The sequence below is a fragment of the Loxodonta africana genome, chromosome 10 (genome assembly GCF_030014295.1).
Source record: "Loxodonta africana isolate mLoxAfr1 chromosome 10, mLoxAfr1.hap2, whole genome shotgun sequence".
Classification (NCBI taxonomy): Eukaryota; Metazoa; Chordata; class Mammalia; order Proboscidea; family Elephantidae; genus Loxodonta; species Loxodonta africana.
Genome location: NC_087351.1, coordinates 80394423 through 80417394, shown reverse-complemented (window position 1 = coordinate 80417394; position 22972 = coordinate 80394423). Strand labels below are relative to the sequence as shown.

Below are 22972 nucleotides of genomic sequence, written 5' to 3'. Positions count from 1 at the left end.
CATTTTGTGGTCTGATGTGGTCATCCTCCATTTTTGCATAACACTGATTTCACATAATAACCTGGTCTTTGGAACCTAACCAAGTCGATAAGTGAGGAGAGGGTGTACTTTTTTTCACTCTCCCATATTACCATCATGTTTCAGCCTGTGGTATATTATTTGTGTGTTTTTCTCATTATCCTAATGTATGTTATCAGAGGGCAGAACCCATATATGATTTATGCTAGCATATGTGAATCACTTAACATAGGGTCTAAGACACAGTGGATGCTTAATAACTATTGATTAAATAAATAGTTAACAAGTTGTTTCTACTGAACTTTGAACCATGCTATGTACTTGTTTTAGTGGATTTGCATTCCTAATCATATTTTGCTTAAAAAAAAAGTTAAGACTAAACGGTTTACGTCTTCCAAGCCAACTCTAGGAGCTAGCTGCTTAGATGCTTGCTAAGTGATAAGACGAAGTGAGACTGAGCTTCAGAGCCTGCCAAAGAAAAGTACATGTGCATAACTAGGAGCTGCTAATCAGTTAAGCACTTAATGAAATTTATTTTTGGTAATAAAATTGTAGGCGCTTCCCAGGTCTAAGGAAGACAGAGGGTGTTTTCAGAGGTCAGAGCCACATCTGGCCGGTAGAGACTATTTTTAAAGAACTCCATGTCCCTAAACCAGTGAGAACAGTGTACAAAAAGTGCCATACACTTACTTGTCTGTTTTCTAGACTGGTAAGCATGGGTCCTAACTAAAGGGCATGATTGCAAATGACCAAGGAAAATTTCCAATGTGAGCCCTGGGTGAGCAAGCTGGAGGAGATATATTTTCAGGAGTGCTCCCCAACATTAAACCACCACAAGAGTAATAACAGCAAGGCCTTGAAAGTTAATGGTAATAAAGGCAATATTTTTGAAGTAGGATATGCTAATATATTTATTATTAAATATATTTAATAATAAATATAATATATATATTTTTTACTATATACTTGGCAAGGAGCCCTGGTGGTGCAGTGGTTACGTGCTCAAAGGTTGGCAGTTCAAACCCACCAGCCACTTTGAGGGAGAGATGTGGCAATCTGCCTCTGTAAAGATTTACAGCCTCGGAAGCCCTATGGGGCAGCTCTACTATGTCCTATAGGGTCACTATGAGTAGGATTCCACTTGATGACAATGGGTTTGGTTTTTACATACTAGGCATTGTGTGAGCCCTTTCTTTACACAGGGAGGGCTTGCATTTTGTTTGAGCTCTGTATCTCAGTTACATCTTTTTGATCCTCACAACAATGCTATGAAAAACAGTATTATCGTCCCTATTGACAGGCTGAGGCTATGAGAGATTAAGTAACTCTCCCAAGGCCACATAGTTGGGTTTGAAATCAGATTGAGACTTAAATACTACTCCAATTAACCTTCTCCAGGCTCTTCACATCTCTGTAGTAAAATAGTCTGCTACCCTACCAGCCCAGAGGGGGCCCATAAGAAGTGCCTGAGGGGCTTAAAGCCCATCTCTGGGCAGACACTGACAGAGGTGTATCACAAATATCTTATCACTTATCTGGACTCTGCTTGTCACTCAAGCTCCATGCTCAGCTTCCTCTGTCCTGATGTACTGTGATAACCCAGGCCAAGATGTTTCCAGAAAGGTAAAGTGCGTGCCCTGGCTTGGCGAGTTATTTAACCTCACTCAACTGGCCCAGCAGCTGGATTTGCACAAGCCAGAAGGCCTGGAACTGACCCTTCTTAGGAGGCTTATAAATCTGGTCAGGACTAGAAAGCTATTTCACTTAATAGGGCCTCAAATATAGAAAAACATTGGAACATAATTGAATGGTGGTTATGGGTGGTGGGATCTCTTGACAGAGAACTGAGAGAGAGGGAAGTGGGAAAGTTGTTAGCTACTATAACTTCATTTTCAACTAGAAAACTCAGTGGTCTCTTATGTATTTTGACTTTCAAGTATTCCTATGAGAGGGCTGGTATAAGTGATCATTATTAGCATTGTTTATGGGAAATCTTAAGGTAGGAGGAATCTGCTTACTGGCTTTTCTGAAAAGGTGATTTCCTGCCCAATGACCTAATTGGACAGGAAATAGATAAGTGAATCTTGTCTATGCTCATTTTAAGCAGAAGTTCTAAAAAAATGGGGCACTCTTTCCTTCTCTCTCTCCTTTGTTATGAGTATGATACTTAGACCTGCCAAGGATGTATGACTTCTTCGCACTGGAATTTGGTTGATTTCAATACAAATGAAATATTAAATAAATGAACTGGTCTTTGAAAATATTTTCATTATCCAGAGATTTTTCGTTATTATAGGATTGAGCCTATAGAAGTATCTGGGTAAGCTACATAGAATAAATCTAATTTATTTACAATGAAGTCAGGTGTCTCTAAAAAAGACTGTGGGAACATTCATTGCCCGTTTTCTCAGGGGCTCTTTTAGGTAAGTTAAAGCATGTTTTTTTCTATGATTGCTTACCCATCTGTAAAATGTGAATAATAATTCTTGGCTCCAGGCAAACAGAGGTTCTTTGTGACCCTTAGATGAAGATACTTGATACATATAAATGACAAGAATAATGATGATCAAACGCTGAAGATGAAATTCTAGGGTGAAAGGAAGTTTAATCATCTTCCACATTATTTTATCCTGCTAATGATGAAGCCCTGGTGGCACAGTGGTTAAGTGTTTGGCTGCTAGCCAAAAGATTGGCAGTTTGAATCCACCAGTCGCTTCTTGGAAACCCTATGTGGCAGTTCTACTCTGTCCTATAGGATTGCTATGAGTTGGAATTGACTCGACAGCAGTAGGTTTGATTTTTGGTTAATGATGAAGCAAGGTAGCGAAGCTCAGTAGCGAAGTGGTTAAAACAACAGGACTTAGGATTCTGGAATATCTTTCATGACTACTATCTTTTGGATCCAATTCCACACTGCTTTGAAGTAAGAGTTGCTTATGAAGACAAATTTCTTACAAGGCAAGAGGCTTTCTCCCTGTGCAATCAGACTGGAGGAGGAAAACAGGTTGCTATGTAGCCTTGATTTTGAAAAAGGTACGGGCCTCTGGTACCAACCTGTGTCAGTATTTAGAAGGAGCCTTCAATAAGAAAGCTCCTTCTCTGAAAACATCGCAATTTATGACTCCTGTGCTAAGCATTTCTGGAAAGTCAAACTGAATCTCCGGTACATAACAGAAAAGTGGTTGCCCTGTAGCAAAAGGGTCAACCTTAAAAGAATACACTTTCCATGTTAAAAAAAAAAAAAAGTGAAAATAAAGCAGTGACTCCCAGAATAGGAACAGTGGGGAAGGAAAAGTTCATGGCCTAGGAGGCTGGATATTCAGTCCCTCCTTTTCCTTCAGAGAAAAACAATTTATTAAGACTAGAGAAAGGAAATTAAAAACAACAAAACAAAAAAATGGAATTAAAATGCCTACAAATGATATCTGGACTGATATAAGTTCATGAAAAGAGAAGGGATGTTACCATTGGAACTAACAATCTCTTTCTTGTCTCTTATCCTCACATCCTAAAACATGATCTATATAATGCATGATGGCATATGGTCAGCTGCTGGCTGGGAAGCAGGACCCTGGAGTTCTATTTCTGACATGGCTGTGGGCTTTTAATGAGACCAGCTGGGAGAAGGAGAGTGGTGTAACAAAGAACATCAGACTAGGCCTCAGAAATAACCAGGTGGGCCACTTACAGCACCTCTTTGAGCTCAGTTCTCCTCATCCGTGACAAGAAGGAGTTGTTTAAAATGATCTCAAAAGTTGCTGCTTGATCTAAAAACTTTTGAGTCTGTGGTATTTGGATGACAACAAATTAGTTCCTCATTCTGGACCTCACTTTTTCCAGGAAGTTCAAGAATGCTCTACTCATCGTATTATCTTTGAATTGCTGTGCCTTACCCGGCACCCATTTGAGCCTGAAAAGAGTGCAGACATGTAGTCATTTTCCTGATAGCAGATTTCTCTCCAGTTCTGGGATTTTCTCAGTCTATTCTACCCACTAACACCTTTTCAATGGCCAAATCCTAGCAAATACAACTTCATATGAAGCTTAAAGATGGGAGGCTGAGTGTGACGGTAGGGATTACAAGAAAATTCTCATCCATTAGTTCAGTTTCTTCTGTTTAAAACCAGGCCCATGGAAGTTGCTGAGCTTCAGCATATGTTTTTTGTTGGGTCATCCATTTGAACTGGGGAAGTGACTGAAAATCTTGGTTACTCCCAAGAGAAAGATGAAGTGGGTGATAAGTCTAGATCTGCTTTCTCCCAAGTTTCCCAGAGTAGCCTAAGCTACTTTTGTTGGTGGATCATCAGCTCTTGTTCTATTAAATGCAGAAGGCCAGAATTCCAGCAACCAAAGTTGAAGAGGGTGGAAAACTGTGTAGGTTAAGCTCTTTCTAGAAAAAGGATTCAAGATGACCTAGAAGCCCCAGGAGGCCACAGGGCAAAGGTATCATATAAAAGAGATTGGGGTATGTTCAGACATCTATCCTCCAACAAAATTAACTTCCTTGGGGGCTTGTGGTTCACTAACTGAACCTATGAACCAGCTGTATTTGATGTGCAATCTACTTCCTCAGGTCTCTAAAATTGACAATGGTCTGTAGGTCAAGTTCCAACAGAGTGATATTTCTGAACTAGCTCTATAAATAGAACACTGGAAAAAACCCGTCAGCTGCAAATGGCCCAGGGACCACACGTTATCTATTAAGTAACCGCAGAATTTGTGCTGCCATTTTAGATGAGGGGAAAAAAAAAAATGTTATTTATAATCTTCTGGTCTCTGTGATTCTCAAAATACTTCAAAGCTATTAGGTTTCTTTCAGGTTTACAAATAAAGAACGTAAGGCATAAAACCATGCAATAACTGCCTCACCCACTAGCACCTGCCCACGGAGGAAGGCATTTGGCATGGCAAAGTATAAGGCTGCTTCACTTTGATAAAGAGGAAATCTTTCATTCCCAATGGCTCTTGACTAGAGAGGAATGGAATGAACGCCGCCCAGAGTCTTTACTTTCACAACACACCAAGGCTGATCTAAATCTTACTAAAACATGTACCAAGAAAGGTAAGAAAAGCAGAAGAGAGGAAAAAGTAGGGCAATCAGATCCTTTGGAATGCAAGAGTTAGAGATGGATTAATTTTCCATAGAAGGTGGAAACAGGGTTAGCTAATCACCAGGATAAAGACTGGTATGCACCAGTCCAAATCCCTCAAACCAACTTTATTTGCTTTTGCATGGGGAGAAAATACTATAAGTTTTCAGAGTCTTTGAGTGGTCATATAAGTTATCATCCAAACAGGACACTTTTGAGAATGAAAAGGGGGCAATTATATTTGGATAACAGGGGTAATCTGGGACTCTTCCAGGCAAACCAAGATGTATGATCACCGTACAGAGATACTATGTAGGAAGTGTCCAGAATTAGGACACTGAATCAGAATCAGAATCAGAATCATTTTACAAGAAAATGGTCAGTTTGGAAATCATCCCACTTGCCAGCCAAACAGTTCTGAAGGGGATACTAATAGGACTTCTCCCCTGTATTTGCAGTGACAATCATCAAGGTCCTCAAATATAGCTAGCAAAACAACAGCAAGCTTGAGAAGAGCATAAGTAGAATATCTCAGAAGAAAGAAACAATCTCTCCCACCCAGCTCAGCTCCCTAGGTGCCCCAGGAGGACAGCCCCTTGAACCCTTCCTCTAATTAGCTTTCCTCCTGTGACCATCTATTAGGAGTCCCTGGATGGCACAAATGCTTAAGCACTCAACTACTCACCAAAAGGTTGGTGGCTCAAACCCACTCATAGGTGGCTCAGAAGACAGGCCTGGCAATCTGCTTCAGAAAGGTCATAGCCTTGAAAACTCTATGGAGCAGTTCTACTCTGCACATGTGGGGTTGCCATGAGTCAGAATTGACTGGATGGCAACTAACAACAACTTTCTATTAAAAACAAAACATTCAACTACGGCCCCTGGGTGCTCTGTTAACCCTGAACTAAAACTATACCCGAAGCCCACTCTTCAGACAAAACTTAGACTGGACTATAAAATAAAAAATAAAACTCGTGAGAAGTGTGCTCCTTAGTTCAATTAGATACATGAGAGCAAATGGACGGCTTCTGTCCAGAGGTGGGATGAGAAGGCCGGAAGGAACAGGAAGTGGTTGAATGGACACAAGAAACCTGGGGTGGAAAGGGGGAGTGTGCTATCACATTGTGCGGACTGCAACTAATGTCACATAAAAATATGTGTGTAAATTTTTGTATGACAAATTAACTTGAGCTGTCACCTAAAACACACACACACACAAAAACAAAACATTCAAACCACATAGGGGGCACAGTTATCGAAGCTTCCTAGACATAAGCAAACAACTCGCGGGATTGGTTTACTGGGTCAAAAAGCTTGGGACATAGTCTCAGATAAAACTTAGCCAATAGGCGTAACATGGCTCACAAAGATAATGTTCTACATCCAAGTTTGGTGAGTAACGTCTGGGGTCTTAAATGCTTGTGAGCAGCCATCTAAGATACAGTTATTGGTCTCTACTCACGTGGAGCAAAAGAGAATGAAGGAAATCAAAGCTCAAAAAAGAAACTAGTCCATGGGACTAACAGCCCACACAAACTAAAACCTCTTCAGACCTGAGACCAGAAAAATTAGATGGTGCCCAGTTACCACTAACGACCATTCTGACCAGAGACAGAAAGGAAGGTCCTGGATAGAATGGGAGAAAAATATAGAACAAAACTGAAATTCCTTAAAAAGACCGGACCTACTGGACCAATAAAGATTAGAAGAACCCCTGAAACTATCTCCCTAAGATATCCTTTGAACTTGGAATTGAAACTATTTCTGCAGGTCATCTTGTATCCAGATAATAGACTGGCTTATAAAACAAACAGTATCACCCGTGAGTAATGTGCTCCCTTAAATAATTAACTATATGGGACCAAATGGTCAACAGTTGCCCAAAAGCACAGATGAGAAGGCAAGGAGGGGAAGGGAAGAAAATTGTAGCACGGAACAATATGTATAAAAATTGTTAAAGAGGAACCTAATTTGCTGTGTAAACTTTCACCTAAAACACAATAAAATATTATTAAAAACAAAATTAAAAACCCATCCTAAATGGTAACCTATAGCTAGGTCTCCTGACCCTTGGCAAAGAATTCTTTAACTAAAAATAATTTAAAATTTTACTCAGTACAGAAACACTCACCACCCTTAAGTAAATATTTATAAAAAAACAAAACAAAAATCCGACTACTTAAAAAAAAAAACTGAGGCATTTTCTTTGTGAATTTAGCCTTCATCCAACATAAGCCAGGAAGATGCATACCTAAAATGCACACATTACCTCCACAATGTGTTCTCTTTTTACTGTGAATTCCTCTTGGGATGAGCTTTGCATTTCTGTTCCCGTGGTAGAATTTGAGGCAGCAAGGGAGTACCAGAGCCATATTCTATCTATTAAATCTTGTGGGTCCACAGTCATCATCTCATTTTTTTTGACACATTTGGTATTTGTTTCAGGTGATGTTGGCTGAGGAAGAAGAAACATAGCTGCCTATTCTGACCTTGGATTGCACGTGGCCCTGGCTGCTGGAATAAAATCACCCTCAGATGTACATCCGGTCAGTCAACTGCCCTTGGAGAGAGCGGGGAAGGGTAAAAATGGGCATATCCTTTACCAGTAACTTGTCCTCCAGGAGATTTAAACTATAGTGGTACGATATTTGGGAGTATTACATATTCAAGGAATTAGTCTGGGCATCGAGTAAGCCAGGTGACAACTTACTTGACTGGGACGAAAAGGGGCACACTAACAGTGACGTAGAGTCCCTGGAGGGTGCAAACAGTTAATGTGCTTGACTGCTAACTGAAAAGTTGGCAGTTCAAGTTGACCCAGAGGCACCTGGGAAGAAAGGCCTGGAGATTTACTTCCAAAAAATCAGCATTGAAAACTCTATGGAGCACAGTTCTACTCCAACAGACAAGGGGTTGCCATGAGTTGGAAGTGATTTGAAGGCAACTACTCTGGCACTGGTAACAGTCATATTGTTTGCCTCTGGTAAATCAACTCACAAGGCAAAACCAGTACAGGGAGGCAAGGCTCCCAAGGCCTTGGTGGAGGCAGAGTTGGATCTGGGTAAGTTTGCTCTTGCTTTAGGTTCACACTGGATCACTGGCTCTTTTAAGCAATAAAGACAGCAGGGAAAAGAGATGCTGCAGTTTATCAGCATATATATTCTTTTTTTTTTTTAGTTCATTCATTCAAGAAACATTTATTGAGAGCTTATGGAATGCCAGGCATTGTTCTAGACATAGGAGATACAACAGAGAACAGAACAGACATTGTCCCTCCCCTTAGGGGGCTCCCAGGTTAGGTGGTGGTGAATGCTATGAAGAAAAATTAGGAGGATAAGGGGCTTCAGAGGGCAGTGTGGTTCAGTGGTAGAATTCTCACCTTCCATGCGGGAGACCAGGGTTTGATTCCTGACCAGTGCACCTCATGTGCAGCCACCACCCCTCTGTCAGTGGAGGCTTGCTTGTTATGATGCTGAACAGGTTTCAGTGGAGCTTCCAGGCTAAGACAGACTAGGAAGAAAGGCCTGGAGATCTACTTCTGAAAATTAGCCAGTGAAAACCCTATGGATCACAACGGTCTGACCTTCAACAGATCATGGGGATGGTGCAGGACTGGATATGACTTTGTTCTGTTGTGTGTGGGGTTGCCATGGGTTAGGGCCAGGATATATGTTCTTGAAGGAAAATATTTTTTGAAAACATCAGTGGCTTAAGACACAAAGACTTTTCAACTAAATGCAATGCCTAATCTTGGATTGAATTCTGGATCAGAAAAAAAAAAAAAAGCTATGGAACGCACTGTTGGAGCACCTGGGAAATGTGAATGTGGTTGGTATATTACATGGCAGTAGTACATTAGTACTAAATTTCCTGAGTGAGATGACTGTACTGTGGTTATTGTCATTCTTGTTCTTAGGACATAAATGCTAATGTTTTGGGGACTAAGGGTCATGATGTTTACAACTTACTCTCAAATCATTTGGCAAAGATAGCAATAATAGAAAATTAATAATATTATTATTAAAATTAAATTGGTAACAATACCACGAGAGAGAGAGAAAGCAAATGTGGCAAAATGTTAACAATCTAGGTAAAGGGTTGGAGAGTTTGTTTTACTTTACTCTAGCTTGAAATTGTCAAGGAAACCCTGGTGGCGTAGTGGTTAAGAGCTACAGCTACTAACCAAAAAGTCAGCAGTTTGAATCCACCAAGCACTCCTTGGAAACCCTATGGGGCAGCAGTTCGACTCTGCCCTCTACGGTCACTATGAGTCAGAATCGACTTGATGGCAGTGGGTTTGGTTTCTGGTTTAGAGCTTGCTAAAAAAATTAAAAAAAAGTGTAAAGATGTAGGTTGGCCCACCCTGAGAGATGATCAGAGTTGCTGACATCAGGACATGGGATTGGCTCTCCGGAGAAACTATTAGGGCATTGTTTCAAATGTATGGTCTAGGCATCAGATCCACCTGGTTAGCTTCTAAAAATGTAGAAACCTGGGCCCCACGCCCAAACCTAATGAATCAGAATCTTTGAGGATGGCGCCCAGGAATCTTATGGGGCAGTTCTAATCTGTCCTATAGGGTTGCTTTGAATTGAAATCACAATGGATTTGGTTTTGGTTTTCTCCCAGGCGATTCTTATGCACAACTTAAAAATTTGAGAAGATTTTTCGTTAGATACTTCCTGTTGTGCTTGTAATTGTAGGCTTCTCAGACTCCATGGACGGTCCATGTACTCTCATGAACACATTCTCGTTAGACAATTACCTAGTATCTTGTGGTGTGGCTCTGCATTCTTTTCATCTTGGAAGCCATGGGTCTAGAAAATGCCTTTTGGCTCATTTTTTTAAGACTCCTATCTGCTGACATTATCCCCTACCCTACTTCCTAAGAAGAAGAGAGATGTAAACGATCTTTAGAAATGCCATAATTCATCTAATTGGAGTTGTTGTCAGAGGAACCACCCAAAACACTAATTCAGAAAGGCTTGGTGGAGGAGGGGCAGCTGACAGCCTTCGGCATGAAACAGGCCAGGACTGGTGGTGGGGTGGGTCCCTCTCAGGCCAAGACCCTCATTAGGGTCCTGCCTCAGTCATGCTCCTTGACCCGCATTTCTTCTAGACTCAGCCTTCAGTGTTCAAGCTCCTCTTTGTTTCCACAGGGAGAATAGGAACTTAGTGCAAGTATAAAAACAAAAAATCAAACTCATTGCTGTCGACCCTATAGGACAGAGCACAGCTGCCCCATAGGGTTTCCAAGGGGTGCCTGGCAGATTCGACCTGCCCACATTTTGGTTAGCAGCTGTAGCTCTTAACCACTACGCCACCAGGGTTTCCAGAGTGCAAGTATAAGGGAGTTGAAAGAATAAAAATGGAGCAGGAGCGAGAAGCCTGGAAGTGTTTGAAAAATTCCAGAGTACTTAAAGTGCATCTAATGGATTCAACTTAAATTGCTTTTCCTGGTCCCACAATGTATTATCATCATTCTCATTTTATTGACAAAGAAGTGACTTGACCACTGAAACCCACCCAGTCAGAGGCAGAGCTGGCCCAGGCCTTCTATGACTTTCCACTGTCCCAGCCGCCTCCCTTCTGGCACATTGTTGTGGAGAGTGATTTTAATTATCGGCTTGCCCACAGTGGGGAGATTTATTGCTCTGCTTTCCTCCCACCCCATCTCATTCGCCCCTTTGGGAAGCAGAATGATCGTGATAGGACTCAGGGTATTTTCATGTGTAGGACGGAATGGAATGCTGGCATCACATGTGTCTGTTGCCCCTGAAGGCTCAGGGCGGGGCAGGGGGGAAAAGTAAGATGTTAAATAGTTCAGTGTAGGCAGTCCTAGTCTCCTCGGCACCCTGAGTTTTAGAAGAGAACCCCAAAGGTTTTCATTTTCCCATTGTGCTGAATTCACTTTGGCTGCTGAGTTCCTTCAGTTCAGCTTGTGTTTTCTTCACATCTGGCGCTGGGCTTGCTGATTCAAGGCCGGAGAAGCTACTACTGCACTTCTCGCTTTTTGTGGTGTGTGCAAACACAGACTCACGCACACATAGGAGGGATGTCCCCATAGCCATCCATCATGTCAACATAAGCTGTACAACAAATCGGGGTCACAAGAGGAAGGAGAACTCCACTGTGACAGGCATTAGAGAGGGTGTAGTGGCCTTGTGGTCCCAAGTTGCAAGATCTGGACAATGTGCAGATTGCCAGCCTGTGGGGGATCTTAGGCAATGGAGGTGACCTTGCTTTAACTTCCTCAAGTGTTCTGTTACAATAGTGTCCCAATCCCCACGGGTGCAGTCAAGTACTTTCAGGCCATCGCCTCATGGTGGGAGAGGGAACTGATGAACAAAATGTGCTGACGCTAACAGAGTTATTTTAATGGGGGGAACTGGTTTTGATGGCAGCAGCAGTCAGTACACATCTGCAAAATATGAATTCTTGGGCAAAGCAATTTCCTTCTTCCTTGAGGACACCATTTATCCAGAAATGGGAGAGAACTATGGGTTTACTGAAAATGACCAACATCAGGAAAGCGATCAAGATCACTGATTTGATGTAACTTGTCCCTAATCTCAGGCCTCAGTTGATATAAGACAATATGATAAAGAATTAAGAAGTAACATTTTGGGATATTTAGTATGTTCCAGGCTAGGCTAAATACCTTACATATATTATCTCCATGAGGGAGGTCCCACTATCATACCAATTTTCCAGAGAACGAAGATGAGCCACAGAGAGAATAAGTGATTTGCTCAAGGTCTTCTGGCGAGTGGCAGAGCCAGGATTTGAAAGCAGCATTCTGACTAGTCATTTCGTCTGTTGTTGGCTCCATTTGGCCGTTTAGAAAATATTGTAAAACTGACACTTATCTCCCTCTCTGGGAGGTAAAACTCATGGAGCCCCCCTCCCCACTTCCCAAACTCCCCACTTGTTTTCTTCGTCTCTTTAAATTGTAAGATTCTATTTTTTATTCAGAGTCATTTGTGCCTTCTGAGGAAAGCACATTTTAATAACGTCTTCTCCCTATTGTTAGGCAACTCTTGGCCATAGGATGGGTATCTAGAAGCTGATACCAAAGAAAAATAAATCTCCAGGTTCTGTAGATTTCCAACAGAAAATATGTAAAATAATCCCAGTTGCCAAAATCATGACTGGCCTTCCTTCGATGACTATAATCTCTACATCTGGCTCACTTTCTTTGCCAGAAGTGCATGATTATGTGCCTTTTTTTTTTTTTTTAATATCTTAGGATATTTCTATAACTTATGAGTTTTCTCAATAGAATTGCTATGCTAATTATGTCTATAATTTCAATGATAATTCTACTGTTCATTTAATCAGTGTTAACTCTATTGAAAACATAAAGCAGCAGAAGGCAAATGTGATGCAGTCAGAAGAGGTCTGCAGGTTGTCAGTTAGCCCATTTTCTTCATTTGTAATGTGGTTATGGGACAGGAAGGGGAATAACAGTCACAGCTAACATTTATGGAGCACCTATTACATGCCAGGAACTGCTCTGTTTTTAATGATAAAGTTCTTTTAATCATCTCAACAACATGAATTAGATACTATTATTGCCCCCATTTTACAGATGGTAAAACGAAAGCACAGAAAGGTTAAATAATTTACCCACAGCCATATTGCTAGTAAGTGGTAGCCACAGGATTCAAACCGTGGCAGTCTGGCTCCGGAGCCTATTCTTCAGCCTTACCTATGATTCTGACAGACAGCCAGGGCTGGGAGTTCCTGTTCTAGATACTTTTCACATCAGCAGGGAGTTAGACCCCAACAATGGATTATTATAACATCCTTAACCAAGGATGGCCCATAGAGTTTTTATGACACTACCACAGACTCGTCTTGTTTATGAAATAAAGCGATGGTACAAATTGAAGAGTTAGGTTTTAAGTTTTTTTTTTTTTTTAATAAAAGATTTTATCATCATTGTTCCTAAGGAAAAGTGACTTGTCCAAGGTCACACACTTAGTCACAGGTGACTACTGGTACAAACACCCTGGCACATATAGTCCTTGAGCCTCAGGGCTTATTGCTTCACCTAGAAGATATCCAGGACTCCTTGCCTGAATCCAGTTACCTCTATAATTATATACAGCTTGGTTCAAGTAAAAAGGGAACTCTAGAACTGCTTCATCAGCCCTAGCTGTAAACTAATGATAAAAACAACAATGACAACAACACTGCAGCAGTAACAACAGCCATAGTTATAAACTAAATGGTGGAAAGAACTCCAGGGTCCAAAAATCTCCTTAAATGGGTCAGTAAGGGAAAGAAAGGGAGGGCTCCTTCTTTAAAGAGGAAAACGTCTGCCAGCAGGAACCTAAAACTAATTATTCTGTATTTTCTGTTTTCATGACTAAAAAGTTTTCCTATCCTCCCCCTTCCCATCCCTATCAAAAGAATATCTTCAAGACAATCACAAACTTTAAAAGTAGCAAACTCTCACTTCAATAAAAGAAAGAAATAGAAACGCTAAAATCCATAGTGGTTGCACAACAGCTTTGTGAGCAGGAAGGGGAAGATTTATCTCAAGGGAGGCTAACTTCACAGGGTTGGGAAAAGAGAGAGATGAGAGGGGGCAAGGGTGGGAGTGCAGAAGAAGGGGAGGCGGGAGTGGAGGGGATAAAGGAGGAAAAATCGCTGGCTTTAAAAAGCAACATTGTCCAGAGAGGTGAAAGGGAACAGATGGCCGTGGAGAATGTGGCCCTCAAAGCTCCGAAGAAAGGGGCGATGCTGACAGGTCTTGCTGTTTCCCATTGATGCCTGAATGTTCTGGTGTGGGGAGCCGAGGCCAGTGCAGGGGACAGACCTCTGTTCCCAGCGGCTCACTGGGGCACTGGCACTGATGCTCGCTGAGAAAAAGCAGGCCAGAGGGAGGGGGGTGCAAGCAGCTGTGGCCTCCAGAGAAAAATGACAGTGGGCGGCAAAGGCAGCATGCGGGCTTCTACAGCTTTCTCTCCTGGCCCTGCCAGGACAGGACAAGAGCTGGGCCCAGAGTCCCGGCATCCTCCAGAGCACACACTGGGGGAGACATGGCTGGGTTAAAACGCATGCTTTGGGAGTATGGGGAGGAGGGATGAAGAAACTATTCTAAGTGCTTTTAGAGAATTGAGACATTCAAATGACAATAAACAAGAAATCTGGGTCTTGGAAAAAGGTCCGCAAACACTGCCAAGTAAATTCTATATTATTTCATGGAGTCTCAGGGCAGGGAGTGCTTTGCTGAGGAGTCCAGGAGTCAGTCTCAGAGCCCTGAGTCAGAGCCCAAAGAGGTGCAGAATTCAAAGTGGGGCCTGCCAGGTGCAGCAGATGAGGAGGCTCAGGGGGCCTCTGGCGTGCAGTGTGTCCTTGTGTGTGACTGCTATGGGCACCCTGAGGGGGCCTGCGTGTGGGCTCCTTTCCTGCAGTGCATCACAGTAGAGGACTGTTATTAGAGACTCACACGTCATTGTTACAAAGCATCGCTGGTACAGAAACCTCTGGCCAGATGATGGAGGTGTCCTAGGAGGGGAAAGCCAGACAACCAGACCTGTAGATGAAGGCACAGAGAATGGCTAAAGAGGGGGAAAGTTTGCAGAAGCATCGATCACGAAGAGGCTCCTAAACTTCAGGGGCAAAGATGTAATCAGTGTGATTTCCTTAATATAACTTTGATCAAGGAACTTATCGTTTCAGAGGCCTCGTGACCTCTCCCTATACCCTTGAGAGGATGATGATAACATTCAGCCCTGCTTCTGCCCACTAAGGAGGGAGTCACATTCTTCCTGGGTCACTGGGCAGTCTGTCCACAGAGAGCTGTGCGAGCTCAAAACATTTCTCCAGTTCTGATGATTCACTCAAGAGACCTGAACCCATGGCTCAGGTCATGAAAAAGTGGAATGCAGGCTTGGGGAAACAGATTCCCTCACAGAACAATCATTTGGAAATATTCCCAACATCTCAGGACCCCATAAATGTCTCTCATCCAATCCTCTGTGGGAGTAAGGGGGCTCTAAATATACTTAGTGACCTAGCGAGTTCACATTTACCTGGAGCTAAACCTCCATTTCCACGTGAAAGGAGATGCTACAATGGCAACCGAGGCCCACACTTTGTACTGTACATACATCTGAGTTACTAAGAAAATTCCCATGGAACGTAGTGAAAAAAGATCAACCATGATAAAGGCCCTCCTTTTATTTCCCTGCTTCGTCCAAATTGCTACCAAGGCGCTTTAGACTTAGAAGTTCCACTAATCAACCTTATAAACAGCAGCCCAGCCATTGCATAGAAATTACTTTGTATAGCTCCTAAGTGAAATTACCCTGGCGGATAGAAGATGCCTAAGGCTTTCACAATCACAACATAACACAGCCTCAGTCTGAGAATAGAAGACAACCCCACTTTGACATCCCAATTGAAACTCCAGGCTGAATCTGACAAGAAGAATGTAATTACCTTTCCTAGTTTGATGGTGTACTAAAGAAATTGGAGAAGTGAAATACCTATTAGCTCCCCACTAATCCTCCTCCTAAATTCAAAGCAGGGCTAGACCCTGGAATTCATTTCTGAGTATTCTTACTCTCCACTATTGTTAAACTGCTCAATGGATAAGTGCTTCCAGCTAATAATGCTTTCTGCTGAGTTCACCCCCTCGTCTTTCCCAGCAGCTCAAAGCGCTTTACAAATATCACCTCATTATTCTTTGTAACACTCATGTGAGCCTGATAGGTAGCGAGGTTCATTATCTTCTCCTTACCAATAGGGGAAATAGACAAAGGAAGGAGAAGTGACTCGTTTAAGCCTACAAAGCAGAGGCAAAACTGGAACTAGGACTCAGACGTCCTCCTGACTCCAAATATGCACATGTCCTATGTCAGCTAGTAAAGCTGTTCTGCTGACAGGGCAGTATTTATTGTCTAGCTGGGGGCTGTGTTGTAATCAACAGGTCCACAGAATTGAGGCCCTGGGCTGGAGGGAAAGGGCATGAGCTGAAAATGGAGAGGCCCTTCTTGAATGCCCTTAACTAGTCTGGACACCTCTGAGTCTTAGTGTCCTCCTGGTAAAAGGAGGTGTTTAGATTGGGGGATCCTGAAGGTCCCTTCCAGCTTTTAGATAATGAGTGAAGCGGGAATTTCAAAAGAGGGGTTCTATTTTTCATTCAGCCCTTTGTGACCATCTGGTTTTCATTCCTCTTGTAAGTCTGAAATAGCATCCTTGCCTGTGTATGGAGGGCTTTGTCATCCACAGTCCATTGAAATGGGATCTTATCAGTCATTGCGAGATGGGAAATGTGAAAGGGGTGTCAAAGCCAAGGACTAAAGAGATAGAGAGATGGAGATGGGCAGGGATCAGGAGAGAGAAAACTGGGAGGGTCATAAAAAGAAGAATTGGCAAATAACATCTTGAGCTGGGCCTCGGCCCTAACCAGGGACACTCTCTACATTCCAAGAAACCTCCACAACATAAGAAGGCCCCAAAGAAAGAGGGTTTGCTTTGGGTTTCTAAATACAGGACTCATTTGCCAACCCAAAATACCCAAGTGAACAATGTCCCAATGTACCCGGCAGTGGTGGTTTTCCATTTAAACAGAATTTCATTTTAATGAAATCACGTTATTGTCCCTTCAAGTTAATTAAAATTGGATTTTACAGATGGTTTCATAGTTTATAATTTGTGTTGCTTGAGCCAGGTACAGTATGAGCTCGGTCAGATAAGCCTGAGCCTTTAGAAAACCTGTAGTATTTTATCTTTGATCTTTTACACTTTCTTTTCCTAAACGATGCTTTGATACTCTTCATTTGTCACAAAGAGAGTTGGAGATGGAGAACATTTAGTAAAATCAACATTTGTCTGCAGGAAAAGCAGCCCCCACAACAAGAATAATGACCCTGGAAAGGGCTTTGGGTGATGGGCTGATTACAGTGACTGGATATAAAGAACTGACTGTGCAGCGGCCAGAAAGAAACACATTTTTGTAATATCTGAGTTATTTCTATTGGCCTGGTTTTCCTTGCATTCACCATGGGAACTGAGTCAACAAGTTTGCTTGCTTTTCTTTCAATGATTACAGTACATCCTCCTCCCCCCACCACCATCCCGTACACGCACACATAAAGGGAAAAGAAGTACAGAATAGATATATCTCCTCGAAGTCAAAGTCTCGACGGCCCCAAAAATGTGGGTATAATTTTATTTATTTCCAAGTCAAGCTGTAAAGCTGATTGGATGTAAGCTCTATTCCATCTGCTCTCTCCGAGGACCTCGGCCTGACCTTGTGGAACCTTCTTTCTGGGAAGTTAAGGAATTTCCAGGATTAGCTCAAGTCCTGAGGCTGCCAACTGTGATAATCTACAAAGCTCTCTTAGGTAATGGTTCAGATCCTCATTCTGTTCAAGGCCAAGATGTTCTCCAATGAGTTAGAAATATTCTCATTTCCTGGACCTAGACTGTAGGGTGAATTGACCCTGGAAGAATTTCAGAAGGGCAAGCTCAGCATTTCTGCATACTAAAGACTCAAGAATTCATAGATTGGTGACAATAGAAATATAATTGGATTTGAAAGGTGGGGACTCATGAGGTCATCAGAAATAAGTTTTGAAACCACACACACACACATCTGTGCATGTGCGTGTGCACACACACATACACGCAACAGAGCAGGATACAAAATAAATTTAATAACAATTGATCTCAACCACCTGATTTGATAGGAAGGAATGTTATAAACATCTCTTGAATTGAGCTTTTGAATTCTCCAGCAGAAAGCCAAGTTTCCAATGCTGATCAGATAAAATGCCAAATTCCTCTCACCATTACAATCTCAAGGTGAGGAAAGGAGAAGCATAAATCAATGCTCTCAGCTTATTGTTAGATCACTCACTGGTGCCAGGCCCATATCCAACCTAGGTAGCCTGGAGATGAGTAAGGCCTTAGGTCCTAATAGGGACTGCACTAGTTGAACGGGGTCTAGAGGTCATCCCAATCATCCTTTAGACACTGTCTTTCTCTTTATTTCCTGAACAGTACAGACATTTGGGGAGTAGATGGAACATCAAAGTAAGCTTCCAATTCAGCTTCTGTGACTTCCTTTAGATCCAGTTTTTCTATTTGAAAAACGGAAGTAGGCCTCTTAACATCTCTGAGATTCCCTACTACTACTGCATCTCTGAATTGATTGGTTCAGTATTTTCCCCAGTCACAGTATATTCTCTGTTTCCTTCAGTGCTGGTGCCCAAGGGTCCCTGACAGTGTCTGATGAGTCTCAGGCCATAAATTCAAGTTTTATTGGCCGACAGAAATATTTACTTCTCTCATCCCTGCAGGGTAGAGTTAATGTCAGAATACTAGTGTTCCAGGTGACTTCACACAAGAAAACCCACTGGCATATGCCAAGAGACACAATCCGAATGAACAAAGACAAAAACCCCAAACGAGAAAATTTAGTGTGTAAACCAAAAATGCAACAGCTTAAGTTCACAGTATGAACATCTAGGAAATAAATGGACAACTTTTAAATTAAGTTAAATTGCCAGAACTTCAAGGCTTAGATTTTCCACTACCCAAGATTTGCAGTCTAGTTATGACCCAGCTGAGCAACTATCTCCATAACAATGTGAGTTGGGGAAATTTTAAGGAACAGTTAGCAACTCCAAGGAAATTTTCATTCAAGGACTCCAAAATGTTATGTAAGCATTACTTCTTATGATCCTAAACAGATGTGGAGATGAGGCTCCTCATCTGAGAAATAAGAAACATTTTACGACCTGTCTCAGGTTATAGAATAAGCCAGGATTTCAACACAGATTCCGATAAGCCACTCATAGAATTATCCAAGTTCCTAATGAGCTACTCATTTCAAGAATACTTGGGCTTAAAACAGTAGAGAGAAATTCAGAAGTTTCATCAAGAAACAAGAGGCCCAACTCAGTCTTGACTATCAAAGTTCTTTGGCAACTTAGGTGTCCATTTGCTTACTACGCTTTATTCAGAAGTCTTCTGGAAGCCAGACCAGGCTGGACCAAATCTAGATCTACCAAGCCTGGCAGACTGCCTGACCAGGGGTCTCCAAGGGCTCTGGGCTGACACTGCTGCTGCCTTGGATGCCCTGTCCCTGTCTGCTGCTCCCTGTGCAATAACCGCTGGGCCACCCACCCATTTACCCAGTGAGGCTCTGCCTGTTGTGGGTGAAGGAAGGGCAGCCTCTGGCCTGTCCTTGCCTTGAGTCCAGGCTGAGCCTACCCTATGAGGCAGTGGGAGGAGGGCAGCCATTGTAGTCCTCTCCTCAATCTGTGGCAAAGCACGGGCCTATGCCCAGCACAAAACTGCTGACTGGGGAACCTCTGCCAGCTGCTCTAGACAAAAGGCAGGAGACCAACGCTATGGTTGGGTTGAGGTCCACCCCCGCTCCACTGCATCCCCCAGAATATTAAAAGAAATGTTTTGAAATATTTTCCCACTTTTCTATATTACATGTCAGGTCAATTCGGAATGTAGCCCCATTAAGATAAACCGACATTTAGAATACTTTGGTAGATGTGATCTATTAAACAAACAAACAAAAAAATCACAAAGTATTATGTGTACTACAGTCCAATTTCTGAAAAAAATTCAGGTAAGTCTTTATATACACAGAAAAGTGGCTAGGATTATGACTGATATTTTATATTATCTTACTGTAGCAGGATTATAGTTTTTATTTTCCTCTTTGTTACTATATTTTCTATTGGTATATACAACAGCATGGAAAAGTTTCATAAATATAATGTTGAGTAAGAGAAACCAGTACCAATGCGAACCTACTTGATGACTCTATTTACATAAAGTTCAAAAGCATGCAAAACTGATCTAGGCTGTAGAAGTTCAGGTGGTGGTTATCTTGGGGAGGAGGAGTATGACAGGAAAAGGAGCCCTGGTGGTACAATGATTAAGTGCTCGGCTGCTAACCAAAAGCTTGGAGGTTGGAACCTATCCACTGTCTCTGTGGGAGAAAGAGCTGGCGATCTGCTCCAGTAAAGATTATAGCCTAGAAAACTCGGTGAGGTAGGTCTACTCTCTTGCATGGGGTCACTATACATTGAAATTGACTTGATGACACCCAACAACAACAATGACGGGAAGTGGGAGCTTCTATTTCTTACTCTGGATGCTGTTACCCATGTGTTCACTGAGAGTTCATGGAGCTATATACTCCTGAAGATGGATACCGTGTCTGTTTGTATATTTCATTTAAAAAGTTACTTTGTTAACATAAGAAAACAAAACAAGACTGAATCCAGGGGTTTCCTCACACATATTGTGAGGAAGTATAGGGGAAAAACTATTTTTCAGTGGGGAGAATATTTCAAACTGCGTCTTTAATTGAAGGATTATCTCTCTTAGGTGGTGGCAATCACAGGGAAGAGACAACAAGATTTCCAAAGCTCCACCTCTGAGAGAGGGGCTCTGGAACCTGGCTTTATAAAAGGAAGACAGCAGGAAGTTTAGAGGGGTCTAGCAGTCACCCTAATCACTCCTTACCCAAATTCACAGCAGTGAAGGGTCCTGACAGGTGAATATCAGCCTGCCTCATATCTCCCTCCACAATATCCCAATAACCGTATTAATAGTCATTTCTGGAATCCAAGTTTTCATTCCCTTTAGGCTATGAGTCAGGTTGATGATTCAGCAAGAACCAGATGCAGACACGTTGAGAGACGTACTTTTCGCACAGAGACTATATTCTTGAAAACAACTAAATGTGGCTGAATATATTAGCAGGGAAGTTCTGTGGAGGCAGGGATACTGGATCCCCAGAGTCTAATGTAGGACTGGCACAGCTTGTTGTTGTTGCTAGGTGCCGTTAGGTGTTAGGTGGCATAGCTTAGGGGCTCAATAAGTATTTTTGAGGTGACTGAGTATATAAACCAACTTTCTAGAAGAAGAAACTGTTCTGGCTCAAGTAGAAGTTACTATGAATGGCAAAAGGGAGGGAAAAAGATGGAGTAGGATGATATATATTTGACTGGTGATATGTGTGTCTGATTATCCCTTCAGTGTTCCTCAACTAAGATAATTTAGGCTAAGCCATGGAAAGATTTGTGTTGCTGTAGATATTTGGTAAAACCATTCAGAACAGTATTGCCCAATAGAAACATAACGTGAGCCACATATGTAATTTAAAATTTTCTAGTAAGAGGTGAAATTTCTAGTAAAAATCTTTTAGAAGTAGTGAAATAAATTTTAATAAAATATTTAACCCAATGTATAAAAAAATCATGTCAAAAAATTAGTATAAAAATTATTTGTGAGATATTTTACAATTCCCCCTTTTGAAATCCAGCGTATACTTTACCCTTACAGCAAGCACATTTCAAGTGCTCAATAGCCATATGTGGCCAGTGGCTATTGTATCAGACAGTGCAGGTCTAGAAGAACACCCGTTTGGTGAAAGTTCTATCAAAAAAGTTGACAAAGGTGTGTGTGTGTGTATGTGTGTGTGTGCGTGTGTACATATAAGAGTTTCAGACAGAGAGAAAGACTGACTACCAACTTGATGGTATTTAACACTGGTTTTATCTGCTCCTGAAGTCAGCTGTGTCAGTCCTTAGCAGTATCCTGACAATAATTTCCACTTTATGATTAAGCTACTTTGAGTATGATTTCTGTCACAGGCAATCAAGAGTCCTAACCAATAGAGATAAGTATTGAGAAAACATGCCCAAAGATGCACCCTGCTTTAGTGGCACAATGCCTGTTAAGTGGTAGACATTAAATTGCCATTGTTGAATGACTAAAGAAATAAAGTTATTAACAAAAATTTGCCACCGTTCTATTCCGAAAGTTTTTATGTCACTTGCTGTAGATCGCACAAGCAATTTGTACATCCCTTTTGAGAACAAATGAACCAAAGTCTAGCTCCAACTTGAAGTATTCCAGGTGCATTTTGGCTATAATTTCTGAATCAAACAGGAGTTTAATAAGGTGCAGGCGCTACAAGTTACCTGGATACTATCCATCTGAGACTGCTGCAATGTAAAAGAAATTAAAATAACAGCCTTTCTATCAGCCAACATACCTCCTGCTTCATCTCAGGGTTTGTCTTCCTGCCAACACACGTTTACTTCTGTGTGTCTTCAGGTAAACATGGAACTGGAGTTCCAGGGGAATGGATCAGTGGTTTAACTTTACTGAGGGAAAAGCAGTAGCTATCCCTGGTCTCATAACCCAAATCCCTTTGCAATTTAAATGCCATGAATAAGTTTGACATTTCAGTATTTTTTTTTTATTTTGCTCTCTTAAGTACAGACCTGCATAGGAGGGGTGTTCTCAATGCATGTACAGTTTCATCTTGATTCTAAATCGTCCATGTCACATACCAGTTTTTGAGAATCCTAAACTGCATGTGTTGGCCCTTTCATGTTGCTGGGATATCTTCACAGGCAGCTCAGTGCCAGTAAGTTGGAAAAACCAAGCCCACTGCCATTGAGTCATTCCGACTCACAGCGAACCTATAGGACAGAGAAGAACTGCCCCATTGAGTTTCCTAGGAGCGCCTGGTGGATTTAAACTGCTGACCTCTTGGTTAGCAGCCATAGCACTTAATCACCATACCACCAGGGTTTCCAGTAAGTTGGAAAAAAGACAGAGCAAAATGAGAGACAGAAACAATCACCTTCCTGCTGCTCGATGGGAAACCCCGCCCGGGACTAAGAAGAGAGATAGTGAATTCCATTAAGAGGAGCTCTTTCTGGCTTGGCATTCAAAACCTCCAGTGCTAAAGATACATGCAATGCCGGGGGGTTGGAGGAGATAGGAAGAGTGACTGGAGTACTAGGCAGTATCAGAGCAGAGATAGTTAGAAAGGAGTAAAAAGAGATGCTGTCTGT

The 22972-nt window shown here is 41.9% G+C and overlaps 1 protein-coding gene across 5 annotated transcripts in view; it reads right to left on the bottom strand.

Moving 5' to 3' along the window:
- RAD51B (RAD51 paralog B) overlaps positions 1 to 22972 on the bottom strand; it is a 717077-nt gene that overhangs the window by 87097 nt on the left and 607008 nt on the right. The window contains exon 9 of one of the 5 annotated variants that reach the window (XR_002785323.2): positions 7378 to 7563. The exons of the other annotated variants lie outside the window; for them this stretch is intronic. The gene's annotated coding sequence lies outside the window, so the exon portion shown is untranslated. The remainder of the gene's footprint in view (positions 1 to 7377; positions 7564 to 22972) is intronic. 5 annotated transcript variants of the gene reach the window in all.